Here is a 12,574-nt window from a genome sequence, read left to right as displayed (position 1 = left end):
TTCTAAGTCTTGATTTTTTCCTTCTCTTCATAGTTTAAGATATTTAAATTTCATAAAATTGACCAATTTTATGTGTACAGTATGAATTTTGATAATCGTATATAATCATATTACCACCACCATAATCAAACTATAGAAGGAGCTGAAGTTCCTTCATACTAAAGTTAGCCTCTGCCCCTTTATACTCAGGCTTTTCCACCCAGGCAAACCTCCAGGCAGTCACTGTCTACTTTCTGACACTACTTGTCTTGTAAATGGACTCATACAGTAGGTAAATCTTTGGTGCTTTATTTCTTTCACTTAGCATAATGTTTTTGAGATACATCCAGGTTGTTGCATGTATTAATATTTGTTCCCTTTTACTTCTGAGTGGTATTTCACAGATTGAATATACTGTCAATTGTTTATTCACCAGATGATGGACATTTGACTTCCAATTTGGAGCTAAGTAATGTTGCTACAACATTTGTGAACAAGTTTTATTTCTAATTAAACTTAGGAGGAAATTATAGTCTAATGCAATTCTAAGAAATGACACAAGAGATCATGTATACTCTTTACCCAGTTTCCCCCAGTGATAACATCTTGCAAAACTAAAGCACAGTATCACAACTGGATATTCACATGGATAAAGTCAGGATACCACACCATTTTATTACCACAGTATCCTTTATATTGCCTTTATCCCACATCACTGACCCTAAGCTGTGAATACGTTTTTGTGTGGGTATATGTGTTTATTTTTCTTGGGCAAGTACCTAAGAGTGGAATGGAGAAGATTATATGGTAAATACATGTTTTACTTTCCAAGGTAGTGCTACTTGGTTTTTCAGAATGACTAACATTTTGCATTTCTGTCAGCAATATGAGACTTCCAGTTGTTCCATGTCCTAGCAAACACTTGGTACTGGCAGTCTATAAATCTTTGAAAAATTTTAGCCATTCTAGTGGGTGTATGATGGTATCTCGTTGTGATTTTAATATTTATTTCCATAGTGGTTAGTGATGTTGAACATCTTCTCATGAGCTCTTGCCCATTCACATACACACGAACGAACACACACACACACACACACACACACACACGTGTGTCTGTATTTTTAATCAATTAACTCTTTAGCACTTTTTTGGGATTAGAGAGGAGGTATTCCTGGACTTCGTATTAGTGGGTTGTAAAAGTTCCAAGTGAATGAATCCCCACCAGAGCCTGTGAGTTCTTTATTTGGTCTGAATATGAGCCCTTTTTCAAGATACATTTTGCAGAATTTTCTTCCAGTCTGTTGCTTAGCTTTTCGCTTTCTTAAACATGTTTTTCATAGAACAACAGTTTTGAATCTTCATTAAGTTCATTTTATTCATTTTTTCTTTTGTAGTTTTAGACTTTTGGTGTTTTAAGAAGTCTTTGTCCAATTCAGTGTCATAAAGATTTTCTCCTGTGTTTTTTTCTATAAATTTAATAGTTTCAGCACTTATATTTAGGTCTGTAATCCATTTTGAGTTAATTTTCCTATGGAATGCAAGGTAAAGTTCAAGGATTTTTTTTTCTCATAAAGCTATCAGTTTCTTTACCACTTTTTGAAAAGATATCTTGTTTCCATTGACACCTTTTTTGTTTAAAAAAAAATTGGCAGAAATATATTTTTGTCAAAAATCAATTGAGCATATAAGTATGGGTCTCTTTCTGTGCTCTTTCTGTTCCCTTGATCTATATGTCTGTACTTAGGCCAGGATTATACTGTCTTGACTATTATAGCTTTATAGTAAGTCTTGAGATCAGGTACTTAAATCTTCCAACTTTTTCTTTCTCAAAATTATTGTGACTAGTCTAGGTCCTTTGTCTTTACATATAACTACTGAAGTCAACTCACTGCTTTCTTTTAAAAAACATATTAGAAATTTATTTGAGGGCGCCTGGGTGGCTCAGTCGGTTAAGCGACTGCCTTCGGCTCAGGTCATGATCCCGGAGTCCCGGGATCGAGTCCCACATCGGGCTCCCTGCTCGACGGGGAGTCTGCTTCTCCCTCTCCCCCTCCCCCTGCTTGTGTTCCCTCTCTCGCTATGTCTCTCTCTGTCAAATAAATAAATAAAATCTTAAAAAAAAAAAAAAAAGAAATTTATTTGAGATTGCACTTGACCCTATAAATTAACTTGGGGGAGATTGCCATCTTAACACTGTTGAGCATTCTGTGAATGTGATCTGTTTCTCCATTTATTTTGGTCTTTTAAAGTCAGTTTGGTTTCCCAATTTCTGCAAAAAGGCGGCTGGGATTTTAATAAGGATGCTTTGAATCTATAGATCAATTTGGGGATTATTGCTGTCTTAACATCATTAAGTCTTTCAATCCATGAACATAGGATATCTTCCCATTTATTTAGGTCTTGTTTAATTTCTCTCAACGATGTTTTGCAGTTTGTCAGTGTGTAAATCATATACTTCTTTTGTTGAATCTATTCCTATTTTACTTATTTTGATGCTATTATAAATGGAATTGGTATTTTAATTTCATTTTTGGAATATTCTTTGTGAGTTTATAGAAATGAAATTGATTTTTGTATATTGATCTTATATCCTGCATTCTTGCTGAATTCATTCTAATTTTTTAAATGGATTCTGTAGAATTTTCTGCATATGTAAGATCATGTTATCTGTAAATACAGATAGTTTTACTTTTTCCTTTCTAATCTGAATGCCTTCTATTTCTTTTTTTTTTTCCCTCTAATTGGCCTGGTTAGAACCTCCAATACACTGTTGAATGAAGTGGCAAGAGTAGACATCTTTATCTTTTTCCTGATCTAAGGGGGAAAGCATTCAGTCTTTCATTATTAAATATGATGTAAACTGTGGGTTTTTCATAAATGACCTTATCAGTTTGAAGAAATTTCCTTCTTTTCCTAGTTTGTTGAGTGCTTTTAATATGAAAGAATTGGATTTTATCAAATGCCTTTTTCTGCATCTATTAAGATAATCTTGTGGGTTTTGTCCTTTATTTTATATGGTCTGTAAGATTTCATTGATTTTTATACGTTAAGCCAGTGTTACATTGTTGGGATAAATACCCCTTGGTCATGATGTACACATCTTTTATAGGTTCTGTTGGATTCAGTTTGCTAGTTTTTTGGGGGTTTTTTGTTTTTTTGAGGATTTTTATGTCTGTAAAGGATATCCTTTAGTTTTATATTCTTTTCATGTCTTTTTCTGGTCCTAGTATCGAGTATAGTTGATACTTGGTATACTTGCATTATGGGATGAGTCGGGAAGTGCTCTGTCTTCTGATCTTTGGAAGAGTTTATGAAGGATTGGTATTCTTTTTTAAATGTTTGGTAGAATTCAGGGGTGCCTGGGTGGCTTATTCAGTTGAGTTTCTGACTCTTGGTTTTGGCTCAGGTCATGATCTCAGGGTTATGGGATTGAGCCCTGGGTTGGGCTCCATGCTCAATGGGGTCTGCTGGAGATTCTCTCTCTCCTCTCAGCCCGTTCCCCCACTCATGCACTCTCTCTCTCTCTCTCTCACCCACCCTCCCTTTCTCTCCCTTTCTCTCCCTTTCTCTCCCTTTCTCTGTCCCGCTCTCTCTGTCTCTGCCTCTCTCTCCAAAAATAAATCTTTTAAAAAGGGGCACCTTGGTGGCACAGTTGGTTAAGCCTCTGACTCTTGGTTTCAGTTCAGGTCATGATCTCTGGGTCGTGGGATTGAGCCCCGGATTGGGCTCCTTGTTCAGTGTGGAGTCGGCTTGGGTTTCTCTCTCCCTCTGCCCCTCTCCCCCACACTCACATGTGCACTCTCTCTCTCTAAAATAAATAAATAAATCTTAAAAAACAAGTTTGGAATTTGGTGGAATTAGTGAAGCCATGTGAGCCTGAGATATTCTTAGTTGGAAGTTTTTAAGTTCAGTCTCTTTGCTTGTTATAGTTTGTTCAGATTATCTGTTTCATTTTGAGTCAGTTTTGGTATTTCTAGGAATTTGTCCATTTCATCTGTGTTACCTAATTTGTTGGCATATAGTGCTTATGGTATGATCTTGTATTCCTTTTATTTTTATAAGGTCAGTACTGATATCTTTTATTTCTGATTTGAGTAACTTGAGTCTTGTTTCTTGGTCTGTCTAGCTAAAGGTTTGTCAGTTTTGTTGGCCTTTTCAGAGAATCAATTTTGATTTCATTGATATTCTTTATTTTCCTTTCATCTTTCATTTATTTCAGCTTTAATCTTTAATGTTTACGTCCTTCATCTTACTAATTGGGTTTGATTCACCCCCCCCCTTTTTTTTTAGCCTTTTGAAGTGGAATTTTAGGTTATTTGAAATCTTTTTTCTTTTTAAAAAAAGGTATTTATACCTACAAATATTCTTCTAAGTAATGCATTAGCTGTATCCCATAAATTTTGGTATTTTGTGTCTTTATTTTAATTCATCTCAAAGTAATTGCTAATTTTCCTTGTGATACTGGTTTTTTAGAAGTATGTTATTTAATTTCAACGTATCTGTTGTTTTCTCACTTTTCCTCCTCATACTGATTTCTGATTTTATTACATTGTGGCCAGAGAACATACTTTGTATGATTTCTGTCTTTTTAAATTTACTGAGACTTATTTAATATTTTTTATTTTGAGAGAGAAAGAGAGAGCCGGGGGAGGGGCAGAGGGAGAGAGAGAATCTCAAGCAGACTCCATGCTGAGAACAGAGCTGGACATGGGGCTTGATTTCACAACCCTGAGATCATGATCTGAGCTGAAATCAAGAGTCACATGCTTAACTAAGCCACCCAGGAGCCCCAAGACTTATTTTATAGCCTAACATAGGGTCTGTTGTGGAGAATGTTCCATATGCACTCGAAAATAATGTGTTGAATATGTTTTGTTGTTGAGTGGAATGTTCTGTAGATGTCTGTTGGGTCTAGTTGGCTTATAGTTTTAAGATTTCTGTTTACTGTTCATCTTCTGCTAATTGTTCTATCCATTATTAAAAGTGGATTTGTGAAGTCTCCAAGTATTACTGTTGAATTGTTTATGTCTTTATCAGTTTGCTTCATTTTATTTTAGCACTTTCAATGCTTCAGCAGGTAGCTTATAATTCTGCCTTAACCTTTACTTCCTGCTTGTGCAGAGCCTCAAAGTCTGCCATGAGTAGATTAGGACTTTACCAGGTCTTTCCTGGATATGTGTACAACCCTGTATGTCCTTCTAGAATTCTGGAAATATGTTGGAACTTTTTAAAGCCCCCTGCAGACTCCCATTCTCCAGTTTTTCCTTTTAAGTTTTTTGTTGAGTTTATTGGTTCATTCTGGTAGTACCACCTCTGGCACCTGTAAAGTTAAGTTGGACTGTTTTTGACAGATGTCCTGGGTGGGGGCAGGGGGATGTGGATAGTGCTGTTTGCATTGAGTAAGCTCAGTCAGGACAAAAAAAAGACAAGCCTTGAGAATGGAGCTTCTAAGTGAGCTGCCAAATACGTCACATATTTATAGTTCTCTGAGGTTGAGGCTTTGGGGGAGCTCCAAACCCATTTTATTCCTTCAGGTGGCCACTATAACCTAGAGCTATGGTAAAACTGGGGAAGGGGGATAGGACTAGGTAACATTAAAATGTCATAAAGCTCACAGAAATAAAGAATACCTTTGAGGGGCTCATTAATAGACTGAACATAGCTGAGGAAAGAACCTCTGAGCTTGAGGACATAACAACAGAAAGTTCAAAAACTGAAAAGCCACGAGAAAAACACTGAAAACAGAACAGAACAGAACATCCAAGTGTTCTGTGGGAACTGTGGGACAACTACAAAAGGTGTAACATACACATAATGGGAATATCAGAGGGAAAAGGAAGAAAGGAGCAGAAGCAGTATTTGAAGTAATAATAACTGAGGATTTCCCCAAATTAATGTCAGACACCAAACCACAGACCCAAGAAGCTAGGAGAACAGTAAGCAGGCTGAACATCAGCAAAACAAACAAACAAAAAACCCCCACACCACACCTATGCATATCATATTTACACTGCAGAAAAGATAAAGATTCTGAAAGAGGCCAGAGGAAAAAAGAACCTTACTTGTAAAGGAGCAAAAATGAGAATTACATGTGACTTCTTAGAAACCATGCAAGAAAGAAGAGAATGGAGTAAATATTTAAAGTGTTGGGAACAAATATTTAAAGTGTTGAGAGAAAAAACCCCATCAACATAGAATTTTGTACCCTGTAAAATTATCCTTCAACAGTGAAAGAGAAATAGACTTTCTGAGACAAACCAAATGGAGAGAATTTGTTGCCAATAGACCTGTCTTATAAGAAATGTTAAAAGAAGTTCCTTAGAGAGAAAGAAAATAATATAGGTAAGAAACTCAGATCCAAGAAAGAGCATCAGAGAATTAATAAGTGAAGGTAAAACAGAAATGTTTATTTTTCTTATTCTTTTTTTCCCAAAGAATTGTAAAATGTACTATATACGTATTGCAGCTTTTCATGCCATCATTGTCACTAATGATTATTGATACACAGCAGGTGATTTCATCAGCCCTGTGGACTGGCATCCAAATAGAATCTTATGCAGCAGCAACATAGGTGCTGCTCCCAGCCAGAGAGTTTACGTGAGTTTAACTTGAACAGGACTATAAAGGAGAGCAGTTCCAACACCAAGAAAATAACATAAAAGTTACACCACCATGAAATCAGGCAGGCAAATGAGAACACATGTCCTTCTGGGCTTCTATGGCCTAGGAAAATTTGAAGTGCAGTTTCCAGAAAAAACAAACACAAAACAAAACAACCGACTTTATCCCCTCATCCTTGGGGTGTTTTATGGATCTGGAAGTTTTGTGTTGCATATAGAAAAAATTTCTGAAACTCAGTTCACAGAGGAGACAAGGACAGGAAATGGACTTGGTTCTTCCCCTGCCCTGATGTTCTCTCGACATGGGGGGTACAGGGGTGGAGTTTTATCTCTTTGCAAAAAACACTGGACTTTGGGTGGGGGTACAGACATGGATGGCTGTTAGTGCCCCTTGCTAAGTCAGTCTGCAGAGACCTGGGCTTTGTAGGGGAAATGATCTTCATCAGGAGGAAATTTGATTGACAAACAGGGAAACTATGAGGACTAGAGAAAGCCCAACCTCGTCCCCCTCCAACCAGCCACTACAGAGAACCCTAAACTTTTTACTGGAAAAAGGGGGCTTCCTCAGGGGTGCTCAGTCTTTTTAAAGATAATGGCATGTCAGCCAATATCTAGAGGAATGAGTGTGCCCCCAGAACACACCCCCACAGAGAAACCAAGAGCTTAGCTCCAACAGCAATTTCCAGAAACATGCCCTCTGGTTTTCTTGGAATGCGCCCCGACTTTGACAAGCTGCTCTGTCATGAGCCTCTGCAAATGGCATCCCCTGGGCATGAAGCCAAGGGATGTTGTGGCATTGAGGTGTGAGCTGCAATCCTGGGGTATAATTGGAGGGTCGTGCTGTGCCCTTCAGCCAGCTGAGGTCATGAACACACTCTCCTGCTTCCTTCTAAACACAGCAAATACAGACCACACCACCAAGCAACAAGATTCAAACAGTTTGGCTCAAAAAAACCTCTGTTTTTCTTTTCTTTTTTTTTTTTTTTGATCTATCAGATAATAGTTCAAGATTATAATAGCAACAATGGATTTGATTATGTGTGTACATATACTTATGTGTGTATGTTTATGTATAAATGAAATGAAGGACTGCAAGGACACAAGGTACAGGAGGGAGGAATTAAGAGTATTTCATTGGTATAAGATAGTTATACTACCTGTGAAAGCAGTATAGTGTTATTTGGAAGTCGATCTGGATTGGTAGTAAATTTATGTTGCAGACTGGAGAGCAACAACTAAAAAAAGGATGCATAATTGATATACTAGGAAAAGGGAAAAATAGAATTATATAAAATGTTCAGTTAAAACTGCAAAAGGCAGAAAAAGTATTGAAGACAAAAATATGAATAAAGAATATGGACAAGAAATAGAAAACAGTAACAACATGGTAGATATCCACATATATCAGTAATCATTTAAAATGTCCATAGTCTAAATATACCAATTAAAAGAGAATATTAGAATGGGTCAAAAAAACAAGACTCAACTAAAAGTTGTGTATAAGAAACCCATTTTAAATATAAATATAAGGACACATTAAATAAACAGAGAAAGATATCCACAATAACACTAATTAAAGGAAAGCAGGAGTAACTATATTAATTTCAGACAGAGCCAACTTCAGAACAAATAAACTTATCAGGGATAATGAGGGGCATTATATAATGATTAAGGGATTAATACTTTAAGAAGACATAACAATTCTTAATGTGCATGCACCTAACAACAGTGCCAAAATACATGAGGCAAAAACTGATAGAATAGTGAGGAGAAATAGATAAATCCACTATTACAGTTGGAGATTTTAACACCCCATATCAGAAATGTACAGATCCAGCAGGCAGAAAATTAGTAAGGACATAGGTGAACTCAGCAGCACCTTCATTCAACTGGGTATTATTAACATCTGTAGGCTATTTCATCCAACCATACAAGATTACACATTCTCTTCAAGATCATGTGAAACATTTACTAATAAGAGAGACCACATTCAGAGCCATAAAACTTTAAGAAATTTAAAAGAGTAGAAATCATACAACACCTGCTCTTAGAGCACAGTAGAATTAACATAGACATAAGGTTGAAAGAAAGCTGGAAAATTCAAAATATACATAGAGATTAAGCAATACACTTCTAAGTAACACGAGACAAAGGAGAAATCTCAAGAAATTTAATATTTTTAATTAAGTGAAAATACTTGTAATATGTGAGATGCAGCAAAAGCAGTGCTCTGAGGGAAATTTATAACATTGAATGCATATATTAGAAAAAAAAGAAAGATTTAAAATCAATACTCTAAGGCTTCTACTTTATTTTTTATTTTTTATTTTTTTTAAAGATTTTATTTATTTATTCATGAGAGACAGAGAGAGAGAGAGAGAGAGGCAGAGGGAGAAGCAGGCTCCCAAGGAGCAGGGAGCCTGATGTGGGACTCGATCCCAGGACCCTGGGATCATGACCTGAGCCGAAGGCAGACGCTTAACCATCTGAGCCACCCAGGCGCCCTAAGGCTTCTACTTTAGGAATTTAGAAAAAGAAGAGCAAATTAAGTCCAAAGCGAGCAAAGAAAAGAAATAATAAACATTGGAGCAGATATCCATGAAATTAAAAACAGGAAGTCATTAGAGAAAATTGTTGACTTTTTTGAAAAGCTATTTCTTTGAAAAGATCAATAAGATTGATTAGCCTCTAGCCATATCAACAAAGAGAAAAGACACAAATTACTAGTGTTAGAAATGAAAGCGAAGACATCAGTACAGATCCCATGGATATTAAAAGGATAAGAAAGGAATATTATAAACACATGTCCACAAATTTGATAACCCTTACGAAATAGACTAATTCTTTGAAGGATACAAGAAGAAATTGATAATCTGTATAAGCCTACATCTATTATGGAAATTGAGTCAATAATTAATAACCTTCTTGAACAAAAGTGCCAGGCCCAGATAGCTTTCACTGGTAAATTCTACCAAACATGTAAGGAAGAAGTTACACCAATTCTTTACAGTCTCTTCTAAAAGAGCTAAGGGAATACTTCTGACTCAATCTGTGAGGCCAGCATTAACCTAATGCCCTAATAGCAAAATCAGACAAAGATGTTATAGCAAAAGAAAACTTCAGACAAGTATCTCTCATGAGCATAGACGTAGAAATACTCAATAAAATATTAGCAAATTGAATTCAAGAATGTATAAAAAGAATTATTCACTACAACCAAATAAGACTTATCCCAGGTATACACGGCTGCTTCAGCGTTTGAAAATTAATTATTCCATTCCATCAGTAAGGAAGAGAAGAAAAATCTCCTGATCATGTCAACAGATGCAGAAAAAGCATTTGACAAAATCCAACATCCATTCATGAAAAAAAAAACTGTCCGTAATTGAGGAAAACTTTCTCAACTTGATAAAGAACATCTATAAAAAAACACTACAGCTAACATCATACTTAATAGTGAGAAATTTGAAGCTTTACTGCAAAATCAGGGTCAAGGCAAGGATGTCCCCTTCTCATTGCTGCTTTTAACATCATACTAGAAGTCCTACCTAATGCAAAAAGACAAGAAAAGGAATAGAAGGTTATATAGTTTGGGAAGGAAAAAATAAAACTGTTCATAGGTGACATCATTTATGTAGAAAATGTGAAAGACTTGACAAAAAAACCCATGGAACTAATAAGCAATTGTAGCAAGGTTGCAGGATGTAAGGTTAATTAATATACGAAAGGCAGTTGCTTTAGTACATACTTGGAATAAACAAGTGGAATTTGAAATTATAAACATTACCATTTATATTAGCACTATAAAAAATGAATTACATATGTATAAATACAACAAAATATGTATAAAATCTATATGAAGACTACAAAACTGATGAAAGATATCAAAGAACTAAATAGATGGATATTCTATGTTCATGGAGTGGAACTCCCAGTATTGTCAAGATGTCATTTTTTTCCTCAACTTTATGTACAGATTCAGATGTAATCCCAATCAAAATCCCAGGTAAGTTATTTTTTGGATATTGGTAAACTGATTCTAAAATTTATATGGAGAGACAAAAGATCCAGAAGAGCAAAGTCAGTATTGAGAGAGAAGAACAAAGCTGGCAAACTGACACTACCCAAGACTTTGTGTAACTACAATAATTGAGACAGTGTGGTATCAGCAAAAAAAAAAAAAAAAAAAGAAAGAAAGAAAAAGAAAAACAGGTGAGTAGAACAGAATAGAGAGTCCCAAAATAGACTCATAAATATAGTCTGAACTTTGACAAAGAAGCAAAGACAATACATTGGACAAAGATAGTCTTTCCAACAAATAGTGCTGGGACAACTGGACATCCACATTTAAAAAAAAAAATTGAGACACAGAATTTACACCCTTTACAAAAATGAGTCCAAAATGGATTTTAGACCTAATTGTAGAATGCAAAGCTAGGAGAACATCTAGAATATAGCATAGGAGATAATTGGCTGTGGTTATGGTGATGAATTTTTAGATACAGTATCATTCAGTGAAAAGATACCATCCATCAAAGAAATAATAAGCTGGACTTTGTTAAAATTAAAAACTTGTGCTCTACAAATGACAATATCAAGAGAAAGAAAATAATCCACAGATTGGGAGAAAATATTTGTAGAAGACTGTTACCTGGGGTGCCTGGGTGGCTCAGTCGTTAAGCGTCTGCCTTCAGCCTAGGTCATGATCCCAGGGTCTTGGGATCGAGCCCCGCATCGGGCTCCCTGCTCAGCGGGAAGCCTGCTTCTCCCTCTCCAACTCCCCCTGCTTGTGTTCCCTCTCTCACTGTCTCTCTCTCTCTCTGTCAAATAAATAAAAATCTTAAAAAAAAAAAATTACCCAAAGTATACAAAGAACTCTTGAAACTTAGCAATAAGAAAATGAGCAACTGGATTTAAAAATGGACAAAAGATCTGAATAGCCATCTCACCAAAGAAGATACACAGAGGTCAAGTAAGCATATGAAGAGCTATTCAACATCATTAGGACATTAAAAATTAAAGCAACGAGATACCACTGCACGCCTGTTGGGATGGCCAAAATCTGTAACACTGACAACACCAAATTTTGGCAATGATGTGGAGCAACAGGAACTCTCATTTATTGCTGGTGAGAATGCATAATGGTACAGCCACTGTGGAAGATGGTTTGGCAGTTTCTAACAAAACTAAACCTACTTATACTGTATGCTAAGGGTTGATAGGGATGAGTAGGCTGAGCACAGAGGACTTTAGAGAAGTGAAACTGTTCTGTATAGTACTGTAATGGTGTTTGTACATCAGCATGCATTTGCCAAAACCCATTGAATGCACAACATTAAGAGTAAACCCTAATGTAAACTGTAGACGTCATGTGATGATGTGTCACTGTAGATTCATTGATGATAAGAAATGTACCACTCTAGAGCAGATGTTGATAGTGGAGGAGATTGTATGATTATTCATATAATTTCGAGCAATTCAAGTTTATTTGGACTTAGAACAACATAGATTTGGAGTATTTAGAAAGGATGACTGATTAAGAGATGTACACTTGCTTGCATTATGTCCACTATTTGTATATCAAAAATAAAAACTTCAGCTTATCATCATTATTACCAATCACAAATTCTTATAATCTGCACACCATAAGAATTATTAATCACTTTATCCACTCTTGAGTCTTCTGCTCTGTTCTCTGTTGCCCTTGACCCTTTGGCCTAAAACTAATCTATGTCTCTTATTTTAAACATTTGTGAACAGTGGCCTTCTCAGCCCTAGAGCACAATAGGTAGTAAGAGTCCATGTTACAGATGAGAAGACATTACAGTTTTGCCTTAATATTACTTAATTGGTCATGATCTTTAACTCATCCACTCATTGCCTGTTCTACACCTTCCCCTGGTCCCAAGCTATTGGTTAAGCCAACAATGCATGGGTCTCTACCCTCAGATGTATGCCTTCTACTGTACCCTTGT

General features: G+C 36.1%; 1 protein-coding gene and 1 long non-coding RNA gene across 5 annotated transcripts in view; both read left to right on the top strand.

Annotated features, from left to right (window-relative positions):
- The window catches only part of VPS8 (VPS8 subunit of CORVET complex), a 252,839-nt gene that overhangs the window by 98,735 nt on the left and 141,530 nt on the right, over positions 1 to 12,574 (top strand). The gene's annotated exons all lie outside the window — the stretch shown is intronic.
- LOC135363565 (uncharacterized) lies at positions 4 to 11,002 on the top strand. The gene is made up of 2 exons (XR_010409243.1): positions 4 to 663; positions 10,576 to 11,002. It is a non-coding gene; the product is annotated as an uncharacterized LOC135363565 (long non-coding RNA).

The sequence above is a fragment of the Mirounga angustirostris genome, unplaced genomic scaffold (genome assembly GCF_029215605.1).
Source record: "Mirounga angustirostris isolate CCGP_5_RB_7025 unplaced genomic scaffold, mMirAng1.0.hap1 SCAF_1, whole genome shotgun sequence".
NCBI lineage: Eukaryota > Metazoa > Chordata > Mammalia > Carnivora > Phocidae > Mirounga > Mirounga angustirostris.
The sequence above is the reverse complement of the archived record's forward strand: the minus strand, read 5'-3'. Positions and strand labels throughout refer to the sequence as shown.